General features: G+C 41.0%; 1 protein-coding gene and 1 long non-coding RNA gene across 2 annotated transcripts in view; one reads left to right on the top strand and one right to left on the bottom strand.

Moving 5' to 3' along the window:
• LOC126024022 (uncharacterized) overlaps positions 1 to 14,422 on the bottom strand; it is a 338,976-nt gene extending 324,554 nt beyond the window's left edge. The window contains exon 1 of the long non-coding RNA XR_007500870.1: positions 14,327 to 14,422. This is a non-coding gene — a long non-coding RNA (uncharacterized LOC126024022). The remainder of the gene's footprint in view (positions 1 to 14,326) is intronic.
• Positions 1 to 25,826, top strand: part of NCK2 (NCK adaptor protein 2) — a 129,406-nt gene that overhangs the window by 63,320 nt on the left and 40,260 nt on the right. The window contains exon 2 of the mRNA XM_049784425.1: positions 191 to 378. The gene's annotated coding sequence lies outside the window, so the exon portion shown is untranslated. The remainder of the gene's footprint in view (positions 1 to 190; positions 379 to 25,826) is intronic.

Consider the following 25,826-nt stretch of genomic DNA (forward strand, 5'->3'; position numbering starts at 1 on the left):
CCCCTGGGTAGTGGAAGACAGATGCCAGACTGGATAGGAGCTTGCTTTGTGGAAGAGGTCAGTGGGTAGAAGAAGCAGCATCCTTTGGGGCCTACCTAAAATACTGGTTTGGGAAAAATAATTAGGAGTTTTGTCAAGCAGTTATTTCAGTTCAAAGCAAGAACTTTTCTGTGGTTGTTTTTTTTTCCAGGTTTCATATGTTCCTCTGAAGACACAAGTGATTTTCCAGATCATAGTTTTCTGCTATGATTTGACTTGGAGCCAAGAATTTGGAGAATTTCTGCAGCTTCAGACTTTCTGAGGTACATCCGACAGAAAGCTTCACCTTTTGAGGAATTTTGCATTTTGCCAGTCATCTCTTATAACCGGGTGCCAAAGGTGAGTCTAGTTTTCTGCTTTAAAAAGTAAAGGCAGAATTGCTGCTCGTTTTCAGGTACTCAGTTCGCACTATAGGTTTGGCATTGACAAATGGTAGTGCCGTTCTGAGTCATGTTAAATAAAAGTTTTCCAGGGATATTGCAGAAATGCCATGTTTGCTCCAGCTGCTTCGGTATATGATGGCTCAAGGCAGAATGCAGAGATGGGTGCTGTGACCTCAGTTTTTGGGCCTCATTGGCCATCATTCTGGAAGATGTAGTAATCAGAGCATTTGAGAATGGCAGCAATAGTCAGTAATAGTGCCTTTTGTAGTGGTTTCATTCCACAGAAGATTCTTCAGAACTTTAAGGCAGAGAAGTAATACCTCTTTCAAAAGGTGCTAACTGACAAAACTTTGTGAAAAGAGCTTCTATATTATGATTTGCACATGTTTGTAAACTATACATGCGAATAGGAGAGGCTTCTGCGATTCTATACATCTGACAGGATCCCTTGGTGCATGTTGTAATCCATACTGGATAAAACACATCTGTGTATCACAGAAAGAGTCCTTTGTCCTGAGAGATGGTTTGGGAAGCTTGAATAAGATATTTTTAGTTGTTGTTGGTCACCCAACTCATCTGGTGTTCCAGATGTTCTCAGCATGGCACCTAGGAGCAGCTTTTACCTCCAAAGCTGACTCCACCCCAGCAGGGTGCATCCTTTTCACATCTGCTCAAAAGTTTAAAGCAACTGTTTTTGATTCTAACTTTGGACTCTCAAATTTCTTGGTTCAATTTCTATAAATGTATTTGATATAGAGTAGAATTTTCCATTGTATAAGAACAACTATGATTTTTTTTTTTTTTTTTTTTTTGGTTTTTGGGCCACACCTGGCGGTGCTCAGGAGTTACTCCTGGCTGTCTGCTCAGAAATAGCTCCTGGCAGGCACGGGGGACCATACAGGACACCGGGATTTGAACCAACCACCTTTGGTCCTGAATTGGCTGCTTGCAAGGCAAATGCTGCTGTGCTATCTCTCCGGGCCCACTATGAAATTCTTAAATGATTATTTTTATCTTGACCAATTACATTTCTCTGTGATACATGGTAGTTAGAACAACATAGATTTGAAATGTAGAGTCAGAACGATAGCACAGCAGTAGGGCTTTTGCCTTGCACAAGGCCAACCCACAACAGACAGTGGTTCAATTCCTGGCATCCCATATGGTCCCCCGAGCCTGCCAGGAGGGATTACTGAGTGCAGAGCTAGGAGTAACCCCTGAGTGCTGCCTGGTGTGATCCCTCCCCCTCATCCTCCCAAAAAAATAATTGAAATGTAGCATTTCATCAGGATAGAACTACGTGTCTGAGTGTTTGGGCCTTTTTTGAAAAATCTGGAGAAGATGAGGGTGTCCTATTAATTAAACAGGTGGTGTTCATCACAATTGTCAGGTCTTAGATGCATGGTGGGAGTTGAGAATTTGAAACACAAGTTTCTGCCTCCCTTCGGCCCTGTTCTTTAACTTGTCCTGATCCTATCCTGCCCTTCCCAAATTATTGTTGGATCTTACTATCCCCACCTTCTCTAAGGGCACTCCCAGCTTATGCAAGATAGATCTCACAGAGCCTTCATTAAATTCCAGTTCTGGGAGGCATTCATTACTTTAAAAAACAAGGGAAAAAGAAAAACAAACAACAAAACTCCAACCCATATCAGTGAATCCACACAACTCTTTCAAGTGGTCTTTAAAGTTCAGCCTTTCAGACTTGGTCTCTTACAAGTGTTGTCATATGGTTTGTGACTAGAAACTGGAAATGAGGACAGATCCTCAAGTCTGAATTGGTCAACAATAATAGAATGAATGAGTTGATATGATTTCTTCAGAAAGTTTCTGATGTCAGTAAGAAGGACTACCCTGAAGGGAAGGAATAGCTTGTCTCTCTCAGCAGTTATCCTGCCTGAATGCCAGGCATGAGACTTGGAATCATGACACCCAGAGGGGGTGCTGGCTGTTAGTTAGTGGAGAGCCAGTCATAGCTGATCAGAAATATACACTGTTAAAAATATTTCTGCCCTGTAACCTGAAGAATTACTTTTCTAAGTTTGGGAGATCAGGATTTTGACCTTGATTTACCTATTAAACTTTGTTGGGGTGGGTGGGGCAGTAGATAATAGGTTAAAGGTCTTTAGTGCATTCTTTGCATGTGGGAGTCCTGGGTTTTATCCCGAGAACTGCCTGGGTCCCCCAAACAAGCTGGGGAATGACCCCCTGAGAGCTGCCAAAACAAAAACAATAAACAAAGTAAATAAATATTTTTAGTGATTTAGTAAAAGGAAAAAATTTTTTTTTCTGTTGGAAAATCATTAGCTGTATCCATTTATATAGCACTGTGAACACCAGCTGAGTCCCAGGCTGTTTTTCTCACAATGATCTTTTTTAGCACCAGTTTCAGTTGCTACATAAACAGATTCTAAAACAGTTCTGGGCACCCTTTCTTCTGCTCTTAGGGAATGGGGCAGGGCCCAGGAGCTCAGAGTTTGTGGTAACAGCTCTAGGGAGTCCCTGGCACTGGAGTCTGGTGAACTTGACCCTCTGGAGTCTTAAGCACCGAGGGTTTTTGGAGTGGGTTTCAAAGAACAAGGGGTGTCATGGAGTACTTTAAATGGGGTGCTGCTGGATGAATCAGAGGGGAATATAGTGTAGGGTCTTAGAGTTATTTAAATAGGCAAGACGTGGAAGCAGATATAGGCATAGACTCTTGGGTTAGCGCCTTTTGATGTGACACTAAGAAAGGAGTTACATCTGAGTTTGCACTTCCGTTTGGCCTGTTCTGGAGCACCAGTATAACTTAACATAGTGAAAGCTATGCTTGCTTAAGAGAGTCAACTGTAGGATAGTGTGTGTAGTATAGATCTGTTTCAAAGTTTATTGCATGTTCAGGGTTCCCACTGGCCCAGCTCAACCCCTGCTTTCAGTTACTCAGGACTGTGGAGCCAGCAGTGTAACTGAGCTGTATTTCAGAGTGATTGGTGTGGTCCTTAAGCCTGTTCCTGCTGAGCTGTTTTCTACCCCACAATCTCCTCTCCGCAAAGTTTGCCCCCACACTTTGTAGTTAAGGTGCCAAGAATTTGAAACTCCCTGCCCTTGATCTGTGTACTTTGGGGAGTTGAAAGCGTGGGAACAGCACAGTAGCCACATTCCACTTGTGCCAGCTTTATTAGGTTAAATAGAAATTCTACACTTATTTCTTCCTCCATATTATTGAAAGTTGATTGTTAGTCACTATTTTTAGGGGTTACCTGGTATTTACTGGGGGTCAGCAATGTCTTTGTATGATCTGCTAGGGATGTACCTTTTTGTAAAGTTACTTCTCTTGAAAGGAGAGAAGAGTTATAATACAAATGTAGATGCTGATGTTATGGGGTGAAAAAATTAAGGCTATGTGACATGATTTAAGGACTAAATAAATGAGAACTGCATTTCCTAAACTCAGTTATTGGTAAATAAAGTTCTGTGATTTTAGGGGGCTGAAGAAGTAGTATAATGAGAAGGGCTCTTGCTTTGCATGTAACCAACACAGGTTCAATTTCCTGCATCCCATATGTTACCCTAAGCACCACCAGAAGTAATTCCTGAGTAAAGAGCCAGGAGTAACACCTGAGCATTGTCATATATGGTCCCAAAACAAAACTAAAATAAAACAAAACAAAAATGGTGAGATTTTAAACTGTGCATCATGGTGATTAAATGTATACCTGTGTTATAAAAGAATCCCACCATCTCTCCACCATGTATTTTCTCACAATTTTGATTTTCATGATGTGCAAAAGAATAGCTAAGTTTACCTCTTATATCACATTTTAGTTTTACAGTGCACTTTTGGCAACTGTTTTACACTGAAACACTAAGACTTCTCTATCTTTTTTTTTCTTTCTGAGAGCTTGTACCCTTTATCAGTCTCTCCCAATTCCCCCTAACTTAACAAACACTTTACTGCTGTGAGTTTGTTATTTTTCCTTAGGTTTCAAGTAAACATGATGCTATGTAGAGAAGTCTTTGGACTTACTTCACATAGCTTAATGCCTTCAGGGAGCATCATGTTGTACAAAAGGAATGATTTTCCTTTTGCACGTAGCTCAAAGAGTCTATTGTGCACGAGTATATATGCAGATATTTTACATTTTTATCTATTCATCTCTAAAGGGCACTTAGGTTGTTTCCATGGCTTGGGTATTATGAACAATGCTGCAGTGAATTGAGATTTTCATTTCCCTTGGATCTGTGTTCAAAATTGTCAGATTATATGGTACCGTGTTTTTAAAATTTTTTGAGGAAACTGCATATTGTTTTCTATAGTGATTTCTCTGATTTACAGTGTACAAGGATTCTTTTTCTCTCTATCCTTGCCAACTACTCAAATCTTTTTGGTAATTGGCATCCTCACATGGGTGAAGAGATCTCAATGTGGTTTGCCCATTAAAAGAAATAAGATTGTGTTTTTGTTATTAAGTTGTATGAGTTTAATATATTTTTAGGACTAAGCTCTTGTATGATTCCTCATGTTACAGGGCTACCTGTCCTTAATAACTACTTTTCAACAGTTTCTCAGTTGCAGCTTCTTTCTCTCATTTTCTAGGCTGCTTTTCACTGTATGGTTGACTGTATTAGAAGCAACTTCTTAGTTTGACATAGTTTATTTACCTTTACTTCTAATGCCATTAAAGAAACATAATTTTTTCTTTTATTGATAAATTAATTGGCTGGATATAAATTTGGATTTATATCTAAACTAATTAATAGATTTGTGCCTGGTTTCACATCATCATTATAACTTTGATTATTAATAGGTTTGTAATATAATAGTTAAAGTCAGAAAACGTGGTGCTTTCAGTCTTGTTTATCTTTTGCAAGACATATTATTGGAAATCTTTTGTGATACCATATAAATAGTAGGCTATTTATTCTAATATAAAATGCTACTATAATTTTGAGGATCCTTGCATCTCTGTTCATCCGGGTTATTCCTTTCTTAATGATATCTCTGCCTGCTTTCTGTATCAGAATGTTTGCTTTGTAGGAACTATAGGAGAGGCTTTCTTTGATTTCTAGAAATGCCTGAAAAATAGTAGGAGCAGGTCTTTAAAGGTTTGGAAGGACTAGCTGGACCCATTCTACATCCATCTGGACTCACATCACTTCCACTACAGTTAGTGGTAGAGAGGGGCGGTGGAAAGAAGTTCCTGTTAGGGTACCAGATATAGTGGAAGCCTCATACCCCCAATCCTCATAACCCATATCCTGAGAAATTGGGGAATGCAGGACTGGAAGCAACGCCAACACAAGAAATAATCCACACAGGTTTAGAAGATGAAACAGGTTCGGTTCAGGAACTTCACACAAGCTATCAGCAAAGCAGAGAAAAGGTAACTACTGGTAGGCAGACAGACTAGCTTTGGCACCAAAACCACAAGAAATCTCTCTCACCCGAGTTCTTTATTGGGAAGAGTAAGACCATGCCCATGAGTGGAGAAGTAGGGAAAGGGGGCCAATCCGGAGGTTCTTCCTGCCCAGGTAGAACAAAAACATGCAAAGAAGAAATATCCTGATTAGAGTAAGAACTGGTGACTCCAACAGGAACAGCACTTGCCGAGTGCAAAGTCAGGAGTAACCCCTGAACATTGTTGGGTGTGGCAAAAATAAAAACACAAACAGAAATATTATTATTGCAGTCTATGAGTAGTCTTGTTGATCATAAATGTTATATACTGTTGTTGGATTGACCTGTATTTATCATTAATGTTATAGCCTTTACCTCTTGTTAGAGTCTATGGCTTAAAGCCAATCTAGTTTGAGATAACTGTAGCTACTCATACTTGTGGCTTACATCTGCATGGAATATTTCAATTCTTTCACCTTTATATGGGGTTCTGGGGATAGATCTGAGTCAGCAAGCACCTGACCTGCCGTACTGTCTTTTTAGCCCCTATTTTTATTCTTTTTATTGAGATAATATTAATTTACCAGGCTGTATATGTTAGGGATACAGTTTCAACTTGTTTACATATATGTTACTGTATCATATCCACCAGCAGAGTACTAATATCATTGCCGTTGGTGTACTGGCCCCTTCCCTCTCACTTTTATCCTTTTATTTTTCTCCCCATCTTATGATGGCTCTGCAGTTTTTTATCCATGCAGCCATTCAGTATCTTATGAAAGGAGAGGTGAGTTCATTTACATTGAAAGTTTTTATTGATAGGTATGAACTTACTCTTTCTATTTTGTTAATTATTTTCTGTTGATACATTTTGTAATTTTCTTTGATTTTCTGAATGTGTGTATATATATATATATATATATATATATATATATATACACACATGTTACTGTGTATTCCTTTGTCTTGCAGTTGTAGGATTTTGCTTTATAATTTTATGACTTTCATAAAACATATATTTACAACAGCCATTTTAAGCTGATAACAACTTTAATCTTTTATATATCATTTTTTATTCTATTACCATGAGCAGCCTTGGTTTCATTTCGCAGGAGCAATTGAGAAGTTAAACATATTTGTCACTCTTAAACTCATAAAAATGCTATCTAGCACTATTCTAGAAAAGAAAATTTTATTTCTTATATTTCTATTACCTTCAAGTTTAATTTTATCAGTGTTTATGCACTAGTAAAGTTATCCTAAGTTTACTCTTGTCTTTGGAGACTCCTGGTAATGCATTTTTCTCCCACAGAAATTTCTTAGAAAGATGGTTTTTTTTATTTTTTTGGTTTTTGGGCCACACCCGGCGTTGCTCAGTGGTTAATCCTGGCTGTCTGCTCAGAAATAGCTCCTGGCAGGCATGGGGGACCATATGGGACACCGGGATTCGAACCAACCACCTTTGGTCCTGAATCGGCTGCTTGCAAGGCAAACGCCGCTGTGCTATCTCTCCAGGCCCCAGAAAGATGTTTTTTTACATACAAGTCCCATTCTTTAATTTTCTTGTAACCACACCTATAGGTGCTTGGAGGCTGTTCCCAACTCAGTGCTCCAGGTCTACTGGCACTTGGGGGACTGTAGAGTGCCAGCGATCAAGCTTGGTATTCTTTGTGCAAGCATGCCCCAGCCCTTTGAGCCTCTTTCCCTCTCTTAGTCTTCTGTTTAGAAAGCTGTAATTATTACTGGAAGGTGCCAAGTCTGCCAAAGTAGAAAGGGCATGGAGTGATGGACTTACCCTAGCTCAACTGACTGCCTTCTTGTTCTGGTGATTCTGACAGACCTTTGGAAAGAGAATGATGGAGGTGAAAGCTCTGTCTTCTAGGCTTGTACCTGTGGTCCCTTACCAATCTCATAGCACCTTTGTATGGAGTAAATCTCTCAGAAACTGTATGTAGCAGCAAAATGATTTTCTCATGGTGAGGTGATTGTTTCGCTGATGAGCATTCTGTTCCTCGCCTCCGCTGGCCTGCTGGGATGATGAGCATCCTCCGCTGGCCTGCCCGCTAGCAGTGCAGCTTCCTAGAACCTGGAGAAACACTTTTTAAAAATACAAGAAAATTTGGTGTCTTTGTTTCCCTTTCCCCTAATTTCCTGCCCCACCCCATGCATACATACCACCCTTTGTCTTTAAGAGAATGTAGGAGCTATTTTCTAATTTATTTTATGGATTAAATTAATAGTAAAATTGTAATATGCAGAGCAACTTTCAGGAACTCTTCAAAACCATTTGATATGTCCCTCCACCCTTCTTAAAAGGAAGGAAATGAATCAGAAGAGATCATGTATTTGCCAAATACAGTACAGTTTTGGATAGTGACCCTGGCATGTCTCCACATGCCAAAGGGCAGAAATGCTGACCCTGTAGCTCTGTTCCCACTTCAGAGTCTCAGGGCTAGATGTGTCAGTGACATAGACTTAAGGAACCAGGCTAAGAAACACCCACGACTACACTTGGCAATAGGGTTCAGAGTAAGAAGGGCGAAAGACTTGGTTTTTTCTTTCTTAGAAAACAAAAAAACCTTTTCAGTCCTACTTTGTTTGTGGTGTTGTAGGGTCAGGGTTAACTAGAGAGGCCCAGAGAAATATTAAGGTGGATATGACATTTACCTTACAGACTACTGACTTGGATTTGATTCCCAGCACCATCTGTGTTCTGCCAGGAGTAATTCCCGAGCACCACCAGATGTGGTCCCCCAAACCAAAAATAAATTTAAAAGATAAAATTAAAAGTAAACTAGATTTGGACAAGGACAGTCTTTTGAAGATGATGACATGTTTATTACAGTGTTTGTGGAGATATTACAGTATGTGCCCTGCCTTACAAAGTGTGCACATTAAATGCACAACATTTTTTTTTTATAAAGTAAATACCTCAAAGTAGGAAAAGTAATTGTAGTGGCATTATGAAAATTGCTTTATGGACCCAGCACTAGCAAATGACAAATATGAATTCAAGGAGTGGTTATGGGCAAGTGTTGAGCAGTTCCTAATGTGAATCTAGTGTTCCTTGCACACTAGACACAAGGCAGGGGTAGTGCGGTGATCCCAAGGATTTCTTGTCTCCACCTTTTCTGTCATTGGTTTTTGTTATTTAGCTAATCAGAGGACAGTGACTTGAGTTTTAGGTTTCATCTTATCAGGATCTGTTTTCCTCCTAACTTTTATAATAATTATTCTCTTTGGCAATTGTGTTGTTACAGCCAGCGATCACCAGAATAAAGTGGACTGTGAAAGTTCTCCTCCACAGAGAGTGGTTTGGGTGCTGAGTTAGTGAGGGCAGTGTCGACAGAAGTAGGTCGTAGCAGAAAGTGCCAGTTCTTCCTGTTGGCCTGAATCTAGCTCCCACCCAGGTGTCTCTGGGATTAGGGGGAGTGACATTTGCCTGCCTGCCTGCCTCACAGTTGAGCTTGACCTATAGGAGCATTGGTTCACTCCATGGTTGCTTTGGATCTTAGCTGTTCCTTGGAGAAAGGAAGAGGATTCTCAGTCAGATGCCTAGTGGCACTCCCTGAGCAGAGTATTGGGCACTGTTCGGAGACCTACCTGGGCCAAAGTGTGGGCAGGCCAATTCTAGCCTTCCTCCTGGAAAAGCAGATGGCTTGGTCTTCTGTTGGAGTATCTCCAAAGCTGTCATTTCTCTGCACTCCTGGGGAGAAGCGTTAAACATGGCAGACAGACTGGCAGCAGCTTAGAAGTTCACTCACCCCACACCAGAGTCTCAGCTCAGTAGGGCCAGGGATCACTCCCACTCCCACCCCCTACCTTTCCTTCCCCGATATTGCCAGAGCCCTGGTGTGAAAAGATGGGAGTTTGCTGAGGACCTGGGGAAAGAGTAAGAATGTCATAGCTCTTGTATCACCCTCTTTCTCTGGAAACTGCTCACAGGTTTCTGTGTGCATGCTGCAGGCTGCCTGGGGTTTCAGCTGCTGCTGGGAAGAGCGGACATGACTTTTATCATCAGAACCCAAATTCCAGCCTGTGTTCCTCCTCTGCACCACCATCTATGGTTTTCTCCTTCTTTGCATAGTAGCTGGGTTCTTAAAAGAGCAAGCCCCAAGTTAGAGGATCTCTGTCACCATAGTACATAAAGGATCTCACTGTTCCTCACTTTATCAGTGCCACAGTGATCTTGGCCCTGTGAGAGGTGTGTCTCATGCCTAGCTGCCATCAAAACTTCTTTCCCACTTCTGCTGTCTGTGGGAAGTCTCCAGACAGCTTTTGCTTAAGGTGGAGAGATACACTGAGTCTGGGGGTTCAAAGGGGGAGGGTTTGTAGGACTATTTATTGAGAATTGGTATGAGGAGCCTTGCAGCTTCTATCCACATTTACTCCTCTCATTCTCTGTTTTCCAAAGTTAGTTTCATTATGTGCATGTGAGAGCTGTTAGCTTGTTCTGCCCTTTGGAAATGGGCCATATAGGAAAGATGTAGTGCTTTATGGTTTTGGTTTTTGGGAGGTCACACCCAAAGGTGTTCCAGGACTTCTTCTGCCACATAGCTTAGGGAGGACCCCTTTTGGCCATGCTGGAGCTTGAACTCAGACCTCATGCATGCAAAGCATGAGTACTCTCCCTTTGAGACCAGAGACCACATCTGGTGGTGCTCAGGGACTGCTCCCAGCTTGTTACTTGGGAATCGAGCCCTGGCCTCCCTCTCCAACCCTTTGGGACATCTCCCTAGCCATGGCATTTTGTTTCTTGTTCTTTTGGCCACATCCGGTAGTGTACAGGGTGTATTCTGGCTCAGTATTCATGGAGCACTCCTGGTGCGCTCAGGAGGCCATACAGGGTGCTAGGAATTGAATCTTTGTAGGCCACATGCAAGGGAAACACCCTACCTACTGTACTGTTGCTCCAACATCCCATTTTGTTAAAAATTCAAGTTTTAAGGACTTGTCTTTACTTGCCTTGTGAAGTGATTCAAGCTGTCAGACTCTGCTCTGGTCACTTTTGTCCTATGGCTGGGCTACCTGTCTGGGGTGGCAAGACCCAAGCATATTGTGCTTCCAGACTGCACACCTGGCAATCACCTCTGGGAGTAGAATCACTGAGTGTTCTGTGGCTGTCAGTGCTCAGCTCTCCAAATTATCCCCCCCTCCCTTGGTTCTCCAGAGTGCTCCCCTTTCTTCTACTCACACAGCCTGATTCCGTGAAGCAAGGATTCCCATTGCTTCAGAGTTTTCTGAATACAATCTTTCTTCCTTCATCTTCCTTCTGTGAAATGCTGTGTTCCTGGGCTCATTATAATGCAACTCAGCATTTCCTATGTTCATTCACCATTTGTGCTGCCCTTCATGCAGTGACCGCATTTTTTGCTTGCTGCTTTTTCTCATTGACCAGAGATTTTTGGTTTTCAGGGCACCAGTCCTTTGTCCTTATCCAATCTGCTTACAATGGCTTCTTAATATGTCTGTGTCACTGTATCTTAACCCATGAAAATTGACGATTTCTACTTAGGAATCCACGTTCTCTGTTTAATTAAAGCAGGATCTTTTACTGTGCCCATGATAAATAATACTATTTATTAAAAAAAAAAAACCTGACATTTTTTTACTGCTCTATTGAATGAAAAAGCCATATGCATTTTGTGCTATTTCAGTCTTCAATAAGAAGATTTTAAATTGGGGGGTTAAAAAAGTAAACATTCTTTTTAAGTGCTGCAATTTTATTAATGGTTCTTGTGTTATTTTGCTAGTGATATAATCTAGTCTTAAGCTAGCCTTTTTAGTCATTAAATACATTATATTACTTTTATTTCTCATTAGCTCTTGCTAAAAAGAATTGTTCTTATTGACTGAATGTCATGTGTATATATACCCTGTTCTTTTTTACTCACAATAGCTGAAGAGTAGAGAGTTGGGGCCGGGTAGGTGGCGCTGGAGGTAAGGTGTCTGCCTTGCAAGCGCTAGCCAAGGAAGGACCGCAGTTCGATCCCCCGGCGTCCCATATGGTCCCCCCAAGCCAGGGGCGATTTCTGAGCACATAGCCAGGAGTAACCCCTGAGCATCAAACGGGTGTGGCCCAAAAACCAAAAAAAAAAAAAAAAAAAAAAAAAGAAAGAGTAGAGAGTTGTTTTTAGTTGCAGTTCTTCTATGGCTGCCATGGTGAGTAAAGAGCCCTTATTATGTATAGTAACAATAGCTACACCAAAAGGTAAAAGATTGTTTTAGTTAAAGCATCTTGAGTGTGATTCCAAATCCAGACTCGATGAGGAACAGCCTGTTGTGTTGATGGTTCACTCACCAGCTGCATAAAGAGCATTTACAGGCCACTTAGTCAGTCTCTTCTCTAGTCTCTTCGGCAAATGCCAAAGACACACTGGAGCTCGGCTTCCTCCTCCATACTCTGTGTAAAGGAGTTGGAGTCCTTGTTCTCCAGGACCTTCACTCAGCAAAGAAAACGATTAGCACAACTGGGTGAAATACTGCTAAGAGCCATGGCAGAGAGGAAATGGGGCCACCAAGTGGCAGCAACACTGGCTGGGGCACTGTTTTTATGAAAGTTGGTGTGCGGGCTTGATAGTTGAATTTACTCATGATGGATTGTGAAAGAGGGACTGTGAGGCATGGACCAGGGATATGCAAACAGAAACCTGAACAGAACAAGAGACAGAAAGTTAAGCAGGTAATTAAATATCTGGGGAAAGAATGTTCCAGGCAGAAGCTTTACAGTAAGAAAGTGCTTACCTCCTTTCTGAGGAGTAGCACGGCCTAAGGAGCAAGCTGATTTGAATTTGGATAGAGAGACCAGGGTCAGGTTATTTTAGGCTTTGGACAAAGCTTTGGATTCTATTCTGCTGAGATTGGTAGCTATTGTTAGGTTTGGGCAGTGGAGTGACACATAGAGGTGCCCCTCTGCATTTACACAGGGAGGGGTGGGAATGGGTCAAGGTAGATGGAGATGGCTGAGTCTTAGTGAAAAGAGCCAGGAGAGAGAAGGTGAAGACAGCACCCAGGACACTTATGGAAGTGGCCCACAAGCTTTGCTGATAATAGGAAGGGAAGGGAGGCAGCTGCATCTGTGGGATACTGCAAGATTTTTGACCTGAGGACTAGATAGATGGTTCTTTGATATGTCTGGTAAATCAAATGTGTTTCATGTGGAAGATGCAGGTGGTCCTTATTGATTTCACTTGTTCTTTCCTGTATTTGGTGGGGACAACCAAGAGTTTTGCTCTGGACATGTTAAGTGTGAAAGGCAAAATAGATCTCCAAATGGAGATTTTTCATTAGGCAGCAGGGAAAGGCTGTGGAAGCAGATGTAGACTTGGGAGAAGTCTGTAGGTTGAAGTACTTAAAGCCAACCAACCTGTAGACGTTTTGTTCCAAATCAGAGTGGACAGCAAGACCCACAGTCTACTTACATATTCAGGCAAAAATGCAGGGAAAGGAGGAAACCACAAAGCTGCAGTTCTTTGGTCCTCCCCACGAGACTGCACATAGTACGGATCTCAGAAAGGGCTGACTGACAGGGGCAGCTGGCAGCATGCAGGTAAGATGATCCATGAAGGAGAGAAATGCTCCTGACACAGCAGAGTCAAGGGGTCACTCTGGGATCAGACTCCTTTCGGAGATGCCTGCAGTTCATTTAGTGCTCAGAGGCAGGCCTGGAAAAGGAAACCAGACATTTGGCAGAAGGAAGACCCCAGCCCCAGAATTAGGCATACAAGGATTTCCAAAAAAATTTTTTTTCCCCAGGAAATAGGACTACCTAGAACAGTGAGTCTCTGGAATGGAGACATAGTGCTGGACAACTCTGGGGATCTTGGTTGCTTCTGTCCAGTGGAATGCCAAGAGCCAGGTGGGTGACAGGGAGGGGATAAGGGGGTTTTCTTACTTACGTTACTTGTTATGCCCTTTCACGTTGCAGAATCAGCCAGAGATTTGGAACTGATCAAGGTAGGTGAGGCAAAGACCAGCTATTTATTACTGTAACTCAATCATGGTAAGAATGAGAAGACTTGTGACATTTACATTTTGCTGTTTTATGTTATTAAAAAGTTGCAGTTACTTTCATGGTTATAGAAAAAGAAGATCCGGGCCTCCAAGCCCCTGGAAATAGTAAGGGATTGCTTCTGTGTCCATTGGTTGCTATAGCTGTGCACTGTCTGAAAACGCCTTTTGCCTGCTACTGCAGGGCCAAGTACTGTTCATCCTCAGCTGCAGATAACTCCCTTCCCTGAAATTGTATTAATTAGTGGAGATAAAATTAACATCTATTTAAAGTGTTCATGATAGTGGCCAACAGATCTCTTTTTTGTGAGAGAACAACCTCCTTCAATTCTACAGGTATAAAAGGGTTAAAATCAACAGCTTCAGTAAGTGAACTCCTCCATCTTCATATGTAGTTGTATCTGAAACAAATGTTTCCGCCCTCTGCAAATTTCTAATTCACCAAGAGTGTTATAGCTGCTATCATAATGTTATAATTAGATTCTCTGACCTTCTTATAGTATTACAGACTTAAGACTATTGTCTTTTTTTTTTAATAAATTTATTTTTAATTGTAAGAACAAAGATGCAAAGAAAGAGGACAAGGTAAAGTTACAGTGGAAGGACAATCACCCATAAACAGAATTCTTAGAAGAAAACCCAAAGAACATTAAGAAAAGTAAAATAGAACCCATGTACAATTACTTTGTCCCTCAAGTCCCCAGATTATAGTACATTATAACATTTCTTAGCGGTACACAAAGCAATCTAAGGCCATAAAACTTACATAACTCCTTAAACTTTGAAGGCATAGTATTTTCTTATATTTCCTTGCATATGCATATTAGTTTAAGTTAACCTCAAAAGTTTAAGTGGGTTGTTTTAAAGGATTAGACTCAAAGGAGCACCGTAAAAACGGTGTTAGAGTTGCAGTTTTTGTTTGCATAGGCCCACCAAAATATGAGGGACATGGAAAGGAAAAGCCTTGGCCTAAATACAAGGAGACCCTACCCCTGAAGTTTCCTAGCAGAAGACCAACTCTAGTCTCCAGGCAACTAGTTTGTCCAATCCAAGTCATTGTCTGTAGTGCCAATACACTTTTATTTTTCACGCAGTCTCTGTTGTTGGTATCATGTTTCTGTAGTAAAGATCCTTGAATCTGCATATCCTAAATTGAAGTCAGGATGGTGTAGACCGTAGAGTGTCCTCTAGTTTCACCTCACAATAAAAGGGTAATGCAGAGAGCACTGTCCTGTAAGCAGGTCATTGTTGTCAAGTATTCTTAGTGTTGAGGGAAGTCTCTTTTGGGCAGGTCAATGTCAGAGCAGCAGTAGGGTCTTCCCTGGTAGAGGATTGCTTCCAGATGATGTTATAAATGACCTTGGATGTTTCATAGTTACTTCCCTGGTTCAGGGGTGAATGGAGAATTGCCATTCTTCTGAGGTCTGTGCCAGGTCATTATGTCAAATGTTCAGGGTGTAAGGACCCATTGCTCTACAAGATTTCTGTGTTCCTACCTCTATTAGATAAGAACTTATTTGTATGTATAGTATTTTCCCATTTTAATGTGCCTATGCAAACAAGGAATAGTGCCACATGGCATTATAGGCCCATATGGGGGCTACAAGAACAAGTCAAAAATCCCCATGACATGGTTAAACATAATCATTAAACTGAGGGACTCCTTCACCGAATATTCCATATTGAACAGCTCACAGAGAGAAGAAAAGATAAAAAGTGGGGAAAATCTTCACTGTATAGGGAATATTTAGTAAGAGTTATAGCTATCAAAGAAAATAGACATATAATATTCAAAAGTTATACGAGTCCATTTTAAGTCTTTTAAAATAGTTGGGGGTTGTTAAATCCAGTGCACCAATTTGGTGTGTGATTAGGACAGTGAAGTACTGAAGTTACAAAAGGTACATGGGGTGTACTGATGGTTGGGGGTGATAAAGTTAAGGAGTGAAAATGAGCTTTACAGGGGTGTTCGAAAGGGCAGAATACCAGATGGACATTCTACGTATACAAAACATAACATAAGGATAGGATATACTATTAATATATACGGCGCCCCCCGCGCGGTTTTGAACATGTAGACTAGGAAGAAATTGCACTAGAGCTAGCCTCCAGATCAAGAAAGAATTCGGTAGAGAACTGGAAGTCAGGATCTACCTGCCCTCCTCCCTGTGCCTCCCCCCCCTTCACTGGGGAAGGGCGGGGAAAGCTTGGGACCCCCTCCAGGAAGGACCACCCAACACCCACCTTGTCTGGCTGCCGGGGCTGCCACCCCAGGAAGGCCTGGAGGCCGGGAGACAGGAGAGGGGACGGCTGGGGCCTACCAAGGCTCCCAGCACACCCAAACTAGAGAGAGAGCCTTAGGCCTTGGGACTCCCCAGACCCCATGCCGGCTAGAGCTAGCCTCCGGAAAAGAAAGCAAGACTATTGTCTTAAAGACCTTCTCACTATTCTTTTGTTTTTGTTTTTGGGTTACACCCAGTGGCGTTCAGAGGTTACTCTTGGCAGGCTGGGGGGACCATAAGGGATGCTGTGTTTCTAACCATAGCCCGTCCTCAGTCAGCTGCGTGCAAGGCAGACACCCTACCCTTGTGCTATCTCTCTGGCCCAGCCTTTTCACTATTCTTATAGTCTGTCTCCTGCTACCCATCACTCCCTATATCTCCCAGCCCCAGTAAATACTTTCCTTTTGTTTCTATGAATTTGACTTTGGGTGAGGTATTGTCCATTGCTGGTTACTTTTTTCTTCACTGTTGATGTTCACTTTGATTGTTGTTCAGGTTCAACCAAACAGTGTTTGATTCTAAGTCTAGTATAGTTTATTTGGAATACATTTGTGTTATGATTGATACCATATAATAAAATTGACTCCTTAGATTCATAATGATTTTTCAAACTGATAGTACACAACATTCATAGTTTCTAGATGGCCATGAGAAAATGGGGAGGAAGTTGGCCAGAAGTTCGCCAAGTTCAGCAAAATGGGTACTTTCATGGCTTAAATGAATGTGTGGAGGAGGGGTGGGGTGTGGATAATCTTTCCAGATTCAAGCTGAGTTTCCAAAGGTGTTTCTTCTTTGAAGTTTCCTTCTTGGGGACTTAATGATTTTTTTTTTGCCAATGTTTAATATACTCAACGTTGACAAAATATTGGTTTTATCTGGCATTTTACTTTTTTAAGAACCATGCGGGGGTCGGGTGAGGAGGAGGGAGACTTGGGACATTGGTGATGGGAATGTTGCACTGGTGATGGGTGGTGTTCTTTACATGACTGAAACCCAAACACAATCATGTATGTAATTAAGGTGTTTAATTAAAAAAATGTAAAAAAAAAAAAAAAAAAAAAGAACCATGCCCAGTGGTGATTAGGGACTGCTACCAACTCAGTGCTCAGAATTCAGTCCCAGTAGTGCTCATGGACTATGTGTTGTCAAGGATTGGACCAGAGGTTTCCAGCATGCCAGACATTGCCCCAATACTTTGAGCTGTCCCCTTGGTCCCAAAGACCAATTTTTGAAAAATTATTAGTAATTATTTGTTTTGAGACCATTGCCCTTTCCATGCTTAGCTTAGTGCTTGGGGGTACCATGTGGTGCTGGATATCAGACATGAAGCTCCTGCATGCAAAACCTATGCTCAGCCCTTTGAACTCTCCCTGACCCTGTTCAGGCCTGAAAATAGAAAATTCCGTTTAAAAAAAAAAGAATCATCTTGAGTAAGCAGTTATTGCAGTAATTGCAACATTGAAGAGATATTTTCACACTTGTGTTCATTGCAGCATTTTCCATAGCACCAAGAAGTAGAAACATGCTATGTGTCCATTGATGAATGAATGATGAGCAGATGTTATATACATATGTAAGGGAATGTTACTCAGGCTCTATAAAGGGATAGGAATGCTGACACAGAGATGAATCTTAAGGTCATTATGTTAAGTGAAATAAATAAGACCTAAAAGGTGACAGGAAGAACCTGAGTTTCAACCTGCATTGTAAATCTGGTTATCCTTGAACTCTTCACTGGGTATTGTGGAAGTTCCTGCCTTCAACCAAGTCTTGCTGCTTTCCAGAAATTACTTGAGTCATTCTTCTCTCCCAGTCACTAGGTTGTACAAACTAGCCAATTTCCTTGAAATATCTGTCCTTTACTCTAAGAGAAAAAGAGAGAGCTTTTTTCTCTTTTGCCTGGATCTAGAAATATAGGTATGAATGATGCTATTAGTTTTACAACAGTGTGACTGTATGCTGAAAAATGGTTAAACTGTGTGTGTGTGGTGGAGTAGGTGATAGTCAGAGGAATAAAATGGCCAAAGTGGAAGAACTTGTTTACTTCCTCCTACAGTCCTTATACTCAATGCCAAACTAGGATTACTTATACAGAAACTGACCCCAAATCCTGATGAACCAGCTTTGACAACAGGAAAAGGAGAACTCCTGGTCAGACTGAAGACAGAGATAGCCCTGCCAAGGAAGTGGTCCCATCGTAGGGCAAACATAATAAAATTGGGAAGAGATTTCTATAATCTAGAACTTTATCCCTAGATGGCAGAAAGGATGACACCAATCCTATATTTTTAGCTTTGCAATTCAGGAGGCAGGAAATGATGGGAGTGTTGCAGGGGCCTGGTTACTAGCAGGCACTATTGCAATGGCTTTTCTCAGCCTGCTGCCAGCAGTACTGGTGGGCCCTGAAAAGTGCTCCATCCAGCACCAGCAACTATCTGAGCTTGCTAGGGGCAAAGGTAGCTTATTTCTATCAGGCACTCAGAACTTGCCTTTTCATGTCTGACTGCCGGGAAGCAAGCTACACCCCTGTATTGAGTGGACCTTGGCTTGCTACCAAAGGAGTCTTACCATCTGCTGTGCTTTTTAACTGTTCCCTGCCAGTCCTGGCTTGTGTGTTCTACTATCTGCTAAAAGTTGAGGCCTCCAAGTTTCCTCTTCTCTGTCAGGGGTCTGCCTGATCACAACAGCCTCGTGGCTGCCTAACATCTGGCAACTTTGATTTCCTGCTTGTTCTCCATGTCCTTTCTTACAACCACCTTCAGGAACTTGTGACTGTACACCTCTGATTACTGCCCAAACTTGATAAGCAGATGCCCTCATTCAACACCTTGTAATACAGAGAAGGCTAGGCATTCAAACTGCAAAAGCCCCAAGCCATCGCCCAGGTCCATTGAATCTTAATCAAGTCTGGGCACTTGTGAATGAGTATCTGGTTGCTTCCAAGTCCCCAGTATAGTTCCAGACATGAGATGATGGAGTAATTCATCTATATCCACAAATCAAGACAATTGACTGGAAAGATCTCCTACTTGACTAGGGCTATGTAAAGGTACCTGAAGTAGAAGTCCAGAAAACCAGTAGCCCTACTGGTGCTCACTGAAATAAGATCTATGGAAGAAATCTTTAAAAAAGAGTATGTAAAGTCCAAACAAAAATCAGAACTATGAGTAGCTTGACTAAAGCATGCAATAGAGAAACTCAGTAAAAGAATAAAAGTCGGAAGTGAAATGTGAACTTGAAGAGAATTCTTGAAAGAAAAAGACCAGTAAAAGGAAGTATTAAATGCAGTGAAGGTTACAAAAGACCTTCATATAGGAATTCATATAGGAATTCCAGAAGGAGAAGAGAAAGAAGCCAACTTTATTTAAAAATATAATAGCTAAGGAAGGACTTTCCCATCCTAATAAAGATGCTCAGAGTTCTAAACAAAATAAACCCAAACCAAGTTCATAATAATTAAATTGAAAAAACAAAGATAGAGAATCCTAAAAGCTGAAGTGAAAGTAAATGTATATAAGGGAACCCCATATGATTATAAGATGTCTCAATAACAACCATAGGCTAGAATGATGTGATGTGATATATACAATGTGTTTAGTGGAAAAGACCTCCAGCCAAGAATACCCTAGTCAGCTAGGTTATAAGAAACCACACTTGGAAGAAGCAAGCTACTAAAAAAAAAATGTGGGAGAAAATAATGGGGATTTTTTGTTTCAAAGTTTACTGATTATTTTCTGATACCTGCATCCTGTCAGAGAAATTTTAATGTCCGATAGCTTATTTTTCAGTTCTGAAATTTCTTTGGTTCTTTAAAAGTAGAGCCTATTGGTATTCTATGTATCTTAATTTATTACTATATTTCCCAGCTTAAAATATTATCATCCTTTAATGTAAATATAAAAGATGTTGTCTCAAATCAGGGTTGATCATCATTTTTTGTTTGTTTTTGTTTTTTGGGCCACACCCGGTGACTCTTAAGGGTTATTCCTGTGCACTCAGAAATCACTCCTGGTGATCCCCGGGGCATTTATCCAGGTCTATCCTAGGCTATCGCTTGCTAGGCAAAAGCCTTACCTCTAGCGCCACCGCTCCAGCCCAGATCATCTTTTCTTTTAAAGAATGAGTCCTATTATTCTAGTTGCTCTTTCTCTTTTGTGTAGAGTTTTTGTTTGTTTGTTTGTTTGTTTTTTTGGTGGTCAGGTCAGACCTAGTTGTGCTCAGAGGTTACTCTTGGCTCAGCATTCAAGAATAATGCCTGGTGGGCTCAGGGGACCATAAAGAATGCCAGGTATCCAACCTGGGACAGCTGAGTGTAAGGCAAAGGCCCTACCCACTGTACTATCGCTCCAGCACCCTAATTGTTCTTTTTAAAAAACTGTTTTTGGACATATCCCTTGTATTTTAAAGACCATAATCTGATATCTTTTATTCTTCTAGAAAAAAATTTCTTTTTAATTTTTACTCACATTTACTGCAAAGTCTGTCATTTGGATAACTGCTAATACTTTTTCTCAGTTTCCTTATACCTCATTAGGATGCTTTCTTCTGACTGTACATAAATAATTTAGGGGCCAATCAAGTATTAAAATATACTTTATGTACAGAAATTTATTATTACCTTCCAATCACTCTAGCTTCTAGTTGTTGAAGTACAGCCTTAAAATTTCAGTTTTTCTCATTGTATTACACCATTTTCTGATTTAATTTCTCTGTTGGAGTTTCTCTATGTACTAAGTTTGTCCTGCCTTCAGATTGAAAACTGTGGAGCGAAACATCCACCCACACTAATTTCTTGTCTAAGTCTCATCATTTTTTCAGTATCTGCTTGCACTGCTGTACACTAAATTTAGTTGTAATTTTTCATGTATGTTTACTTTTATACAGTTCGTGGCTCCCTAGCACTAATGTGAATGCATTCTGAGCTTATTTCAACATAGAAATAGTCCTCGTAGTTAAAAATACGGTCCCTTATAAAAAAAAATGTGTTCAGAGCTGTTAGAATCTGCCTCTCATAGTGCATCCTGCTCCATTCTCCCTTCATTCTTAATGCACCAGTCACTCTGGTCTTCCATAAATATTCTAAATTCTTGGAGCTGGCATGGTGGTGCTAGAGGTAAGGCATCTGCCTTGCGAGCGCTAGCCTAGCACAGGCTGCGGTTCTATCCCCCAGTGTCCCATATGGTCCCCCAAGCCAGGAGCGATTTCTGAGCACATACCCAGGAATAAACCCTGATCATCAACGTCTGTGCCCCCCAAAAAACAAACAAACAAAAGATTTTAAATTCTGGTGAAATTTACAGTGCAGTGGTGCTTGCCTTGTACATGCCTGAACTGGGTTCTAGTCTCAGCAACTCATATGATCCCCTAAGTCCTCTAGGAGTGATCCCTGAGCACAGAAGCAGGAGGAGACCTTGTGCACTGGTAGGTATGGCTCAAAAATAAACAAACAAAAATACTCCTTTGGGATCCTTTTCCTTGTTTTTTTCTTTTTATTGTTTATTTTTGTCATTTGTTGCCTGTTCTGATCCTTATTTTTCACTTTTATGTTTTTTCCATTAAATTATAATTTTATTTGTCAAATAGTTAAGATGGTAGATTTTATGGTATATATATTTTATTATAATTAAAAAAAAACTGATGTTTGGTACTAGAACATCAACTAATACATAACCGGATCATACTAGGAAGTTTGGCATGTGAGGCTGGAGTGATATCACAATAGAATAGCATGCAGTTGTCCCAGGTTCAATCCCCAGAATCCCTTAAGTTCCCCCAAGCCTGTCAGGAGTGATTTTTGAGCTCAGAGCCAAGAGTAACCCCTGAGCTCTGATGGATGTTAAACAAAACAAAAACAACAAAAGGAAGTTGGGGTGGTGGAGCTGTGCCCACTAAGCCTACAGATATGATAGTGTCTAATCAGCTGTGGAAGAGAAAGGGACTGGAACCCTGAGGCAGTGGTGGGAAGTAAGTAAGCCCAACAGGCCCCAGGTCAAAGCAGAACAGAGCATTTGGGAGGAGCAAGTGGCTAAGAAATAAAAGAAAGTCTGTTCACCCTACCCTAGGTACTTACTGTGTCCAGGCACACTGGATCTCTAGAATAAATATCAAGAAATATTTTTAAATGTTACATTTGGATAGTAACTTAGCTATGCTACCTTGTACGTAAAATATGTTTTCCTAGGTAGATTAAATGCAAGAGGATTAATTTATCTCAGCCGCAGTGGGTGGAGGATGTGCCCTAGTCCTTAGGGTCATTGTAAAGCTTCTGAAAACAGGCCTCACTGTATTATGCCATACCAGTTTTATAAAATACCTTTAGGTATTGTTCTCTTTCCAAATGACATAATTAAATCCAATGCTGATATATATATATATGTATGTATATATATTCTTTATTTAAACATCTTAATTACAAATATGATTGTGATCAGGTTTCAATCATGTAAAGGACCACCCCCCTTCTTCACCAGTGCAACATTCCCACCACCAATGTCCCAAATATCCCTCCATCCCACCCCACTCCCACCTGTACTCTAGACAGGCTTTCCAGTTTCCTCATTCATTCACATGATTATGGTAGTTCTCTGTGTAGTTATTTCTATAACTGCACTCACCACTCTTTGTGGTGAGCTTCATAAAGTGAGCTGGAAGTTCCAGCCCTCCTTTCTTTCTTTTTTTTTTTTTTTTTTTGGTTTTTTGGGCCACACCCGTTAGATGCTCAGGGGTTACTCCTGGCTACGTGCTCAGAAATTGCCCCTGGCTTGGGGGGACCATATGGGACACCGGGGGATCAAACCGTGGTCCTTTCCTTGGCTAGCGCTTGTAAGGCAGACACCTTACCTCTAGCGCCACCTCGCCGGCCCCCCAGCCCTCCTTTCATTGTCTCTAAGGATTGTTGCAAAAATGACTTTTATTTTTCTTAAAACCCATAGATGAGTGAGACTATTCTACGTCTCTCTCTCTCTCTCTCTCTCTCTCTCTCTCTCTCTCTCCCTCTAACTTATTTCACTCAGCATGATAGATTCCATGTACATCCATGTATAGGAAAATTTCATGACTTCATTTCTCCTGACTGCTGCCTAATATTCCATTGTGTATATGTACCACAGTTTCTTTAGCATTCGTCTGTTGAAGGGCTAATGCTGATATATTTTTGATCTCTGTAGCAAGAGCTTGCAGGTTTAGTGAGTCTTGTTCTAATGCCATAACAGTCTTGTTGCAATGCCGTCTCTCGGATCCCATCCAGCAATTCTTTATCTCCACTAATAAACATCGAAAACCAGTCAAAGCCCTTTTTAGATCATATCCTGGAGATTGGGAGCTACTGCTGTTTCCTCGAGTACTTCCACTGAGCAGCTTATCAAGATGAAACTGAAATTCAGTTCTTGTTTATCCCCACTCTCCGTCCCCTTGAGGTTTCTTTTTTAGCTCGGCAGCAAAATTCTGCTGTCACAGAACAGGTTCTGTAGTAGACAGTCGAAGAAAAGGCCTTGGCTTTGTTGATGAGACAGTTCTAGTGGGTTTGAATCACAGCTGCGGCATTTTTTTTTAGCTTTGTGGATTTGGATATGTTCATTCCTCTCTGTATCCCTAAAGCTCAGTTCTATCATTTATTCAGTATATCTCTAGATAATCTGTTTTGAAGGGCTGCTATTAACGCATGATGAACAAACACAAGTAATGCAGGGTCATGTGCGTACAGTGAGGACATGTGATACTTATAACCTGGCACCCCACCCGCTGATAGCAGCTGGTATGGACTTCTGTTCCTCTCCATAGAGAAAGAAGGTATGTTGAACTGAACTCGATTGTTTATTTTCTCTTTTGCACATAGTATATTTTTTTGCCTGAGGGAAGTAGTAAAACCTTGACAATTGTCACAGCTTAATTAACTTACTGGGAGTTGGAACAGCCAGTAGGTTCCATATTGTGCCCTACTTAGAGTTGAAGTGTATTAGCTATAATTAGTGATACAGCGTGTAAAAAGCCACCAACTGGCCTTTCTGTTCCCCCACAGGAAACCACAGGTTTCTGCCAACTCCTATCAAATTAGTTGGCATCTGGCAAGCCTTTTTATAGCCACAGTATAACTCAAAACTTTATAATAAAGAATTGATAGGGTGTTTTGGTTGTTTTTGAGATACTTTCTTTGAATAGGTTTCCTTAATACAGTTTTATGATACTTAAATATACTTGCTGATATCCACAAGGAAGGAAAACATTGTAGTAAGTGGGGAAACGAAATTTTCTCTTTTCTGGACTCATATTACCACGTTTACTCATCGCATTGTGTCCTATTGCTGCTCTAGGAAATAGTCAACCAACCTGGTGGGTTTAGTCAGCAAATGTTTAGGGGCCAGAGAGCTAGGAAAGTGGGCTAGGCAATTGCCTTGCACAAGGCTGGTCATGGTTTGATCCTTGGGATCCCACATGGTCCCTTGAGCCCCACCAGGAGTGATCACTGAGGATAGAACCAGGAGTAATCCCTGAGCAGTGCAGGTTGTAGCCCCCTAAACAAAAAATCCCATAGATTGTCCCTTTATGGTTCTGGAATTCAGCAAGTCTGGCATCGGTTTCTTGATGGAGCATGAATCAAAATGTTGGCAGGGCTGTGCAGAATCTTTCTTGAGGCAGCCTCAGCCCTTCTTAGATTTGGTATCTACCTTCTCAGTCACATGCAAAAGAGTAAGTGCCTCCTCAGATTCTTCTGCTTTCCCTTGTTCCTGAGCATTTGGTGGATTATGTCTGAACACACTGAGACCACCCATGCTCCACCTCTTCATCTTCTGATGAGCTGATTAGTACATATTCACAGTTTCCATGTATCAGGATGTGAACATACTTTGAGATGGGAGGACATTTTTTCTGCTGCATTCACTGAAAGTCCTGTATTTGACTTTCCATGATTACATGAGACATTAGCAAGAATTGTGAAGACAGATGGTCAGGTAGATCATATATTTAAGTCATTCAGATGGTATGTTAAAAAACCAGGTAAATGGGCCAGTTTTCTTCTCAAAGAATATTAATTTATTTTTGTATCTCTTTACTCTTTAAACCAACAATTTGCTCATGGACATAAATGTTTTTGATATGTCTGAATATACACATTTTTTCTGGAAATTCTAAGTTAATATTCTAAAGGTAAAATATTAAACCTGATCTATGTTTATGTCTACCAAAATATTTCTAACTCTTGACTGGTTTATGAGAGAATGACAGTTGAGAGAGAGAGAGAGAGAGAGAGAGAGAGAGAGAGAGAGAGAGAGAGAGAGAGAGAGAGAGAGAGAGAAAGTTTTGCTGGATATGAAGTTAAAGGCCTCACAACATGTAAGGCAAGTGCTCTTCACTGAAGCACAACTCTGGTGAGTGTGTGTGTGTGTGAGACAGAGAGAGAGAGACAGAGGGAGGGAGGGAGGTGAGTTTTGCTGGATATGAAGTCAAAGAACCACAATTCTGGTGAGAGACAGAGAGAGGAGAGGAGAGAGAAAGAAACAGAGAGAACCAGTCTGGTGAGAGAGAGAAACAAAGAAAACCATTTTAGTGAGCAAGAGAGAGAGAGAGAGAGAATGTTTTGCTGAATATGAAGTTAAGGGTCTCACAACATGTAAGGCAAGTACTCTTCACTGAAGCACAACTCTGGAGAGAGAGAGAGAGAGAGAGAGAGAGAGAGAGAGAGAGAGAGAGAAACAGAGTGAGTTTTGCTGGATATGAAGTCAAAGGCCTCACAACATA

This window comes from Suncus etruscus, chromosome 12, assembly GCF_024139225.1.
Source record: "Suncus etruscus isolate mSunEtr1 chromosome 12, mSunEtr1.pri.cur, whole genome shotgun sequence".
In the NCBI taxonomy this organism is placed as follows: Eukaryota; Metazoa; Chordata; class Mammalia; order Eulipotyphla; family Soricidae; genus Suncus; species Suncus etruscus.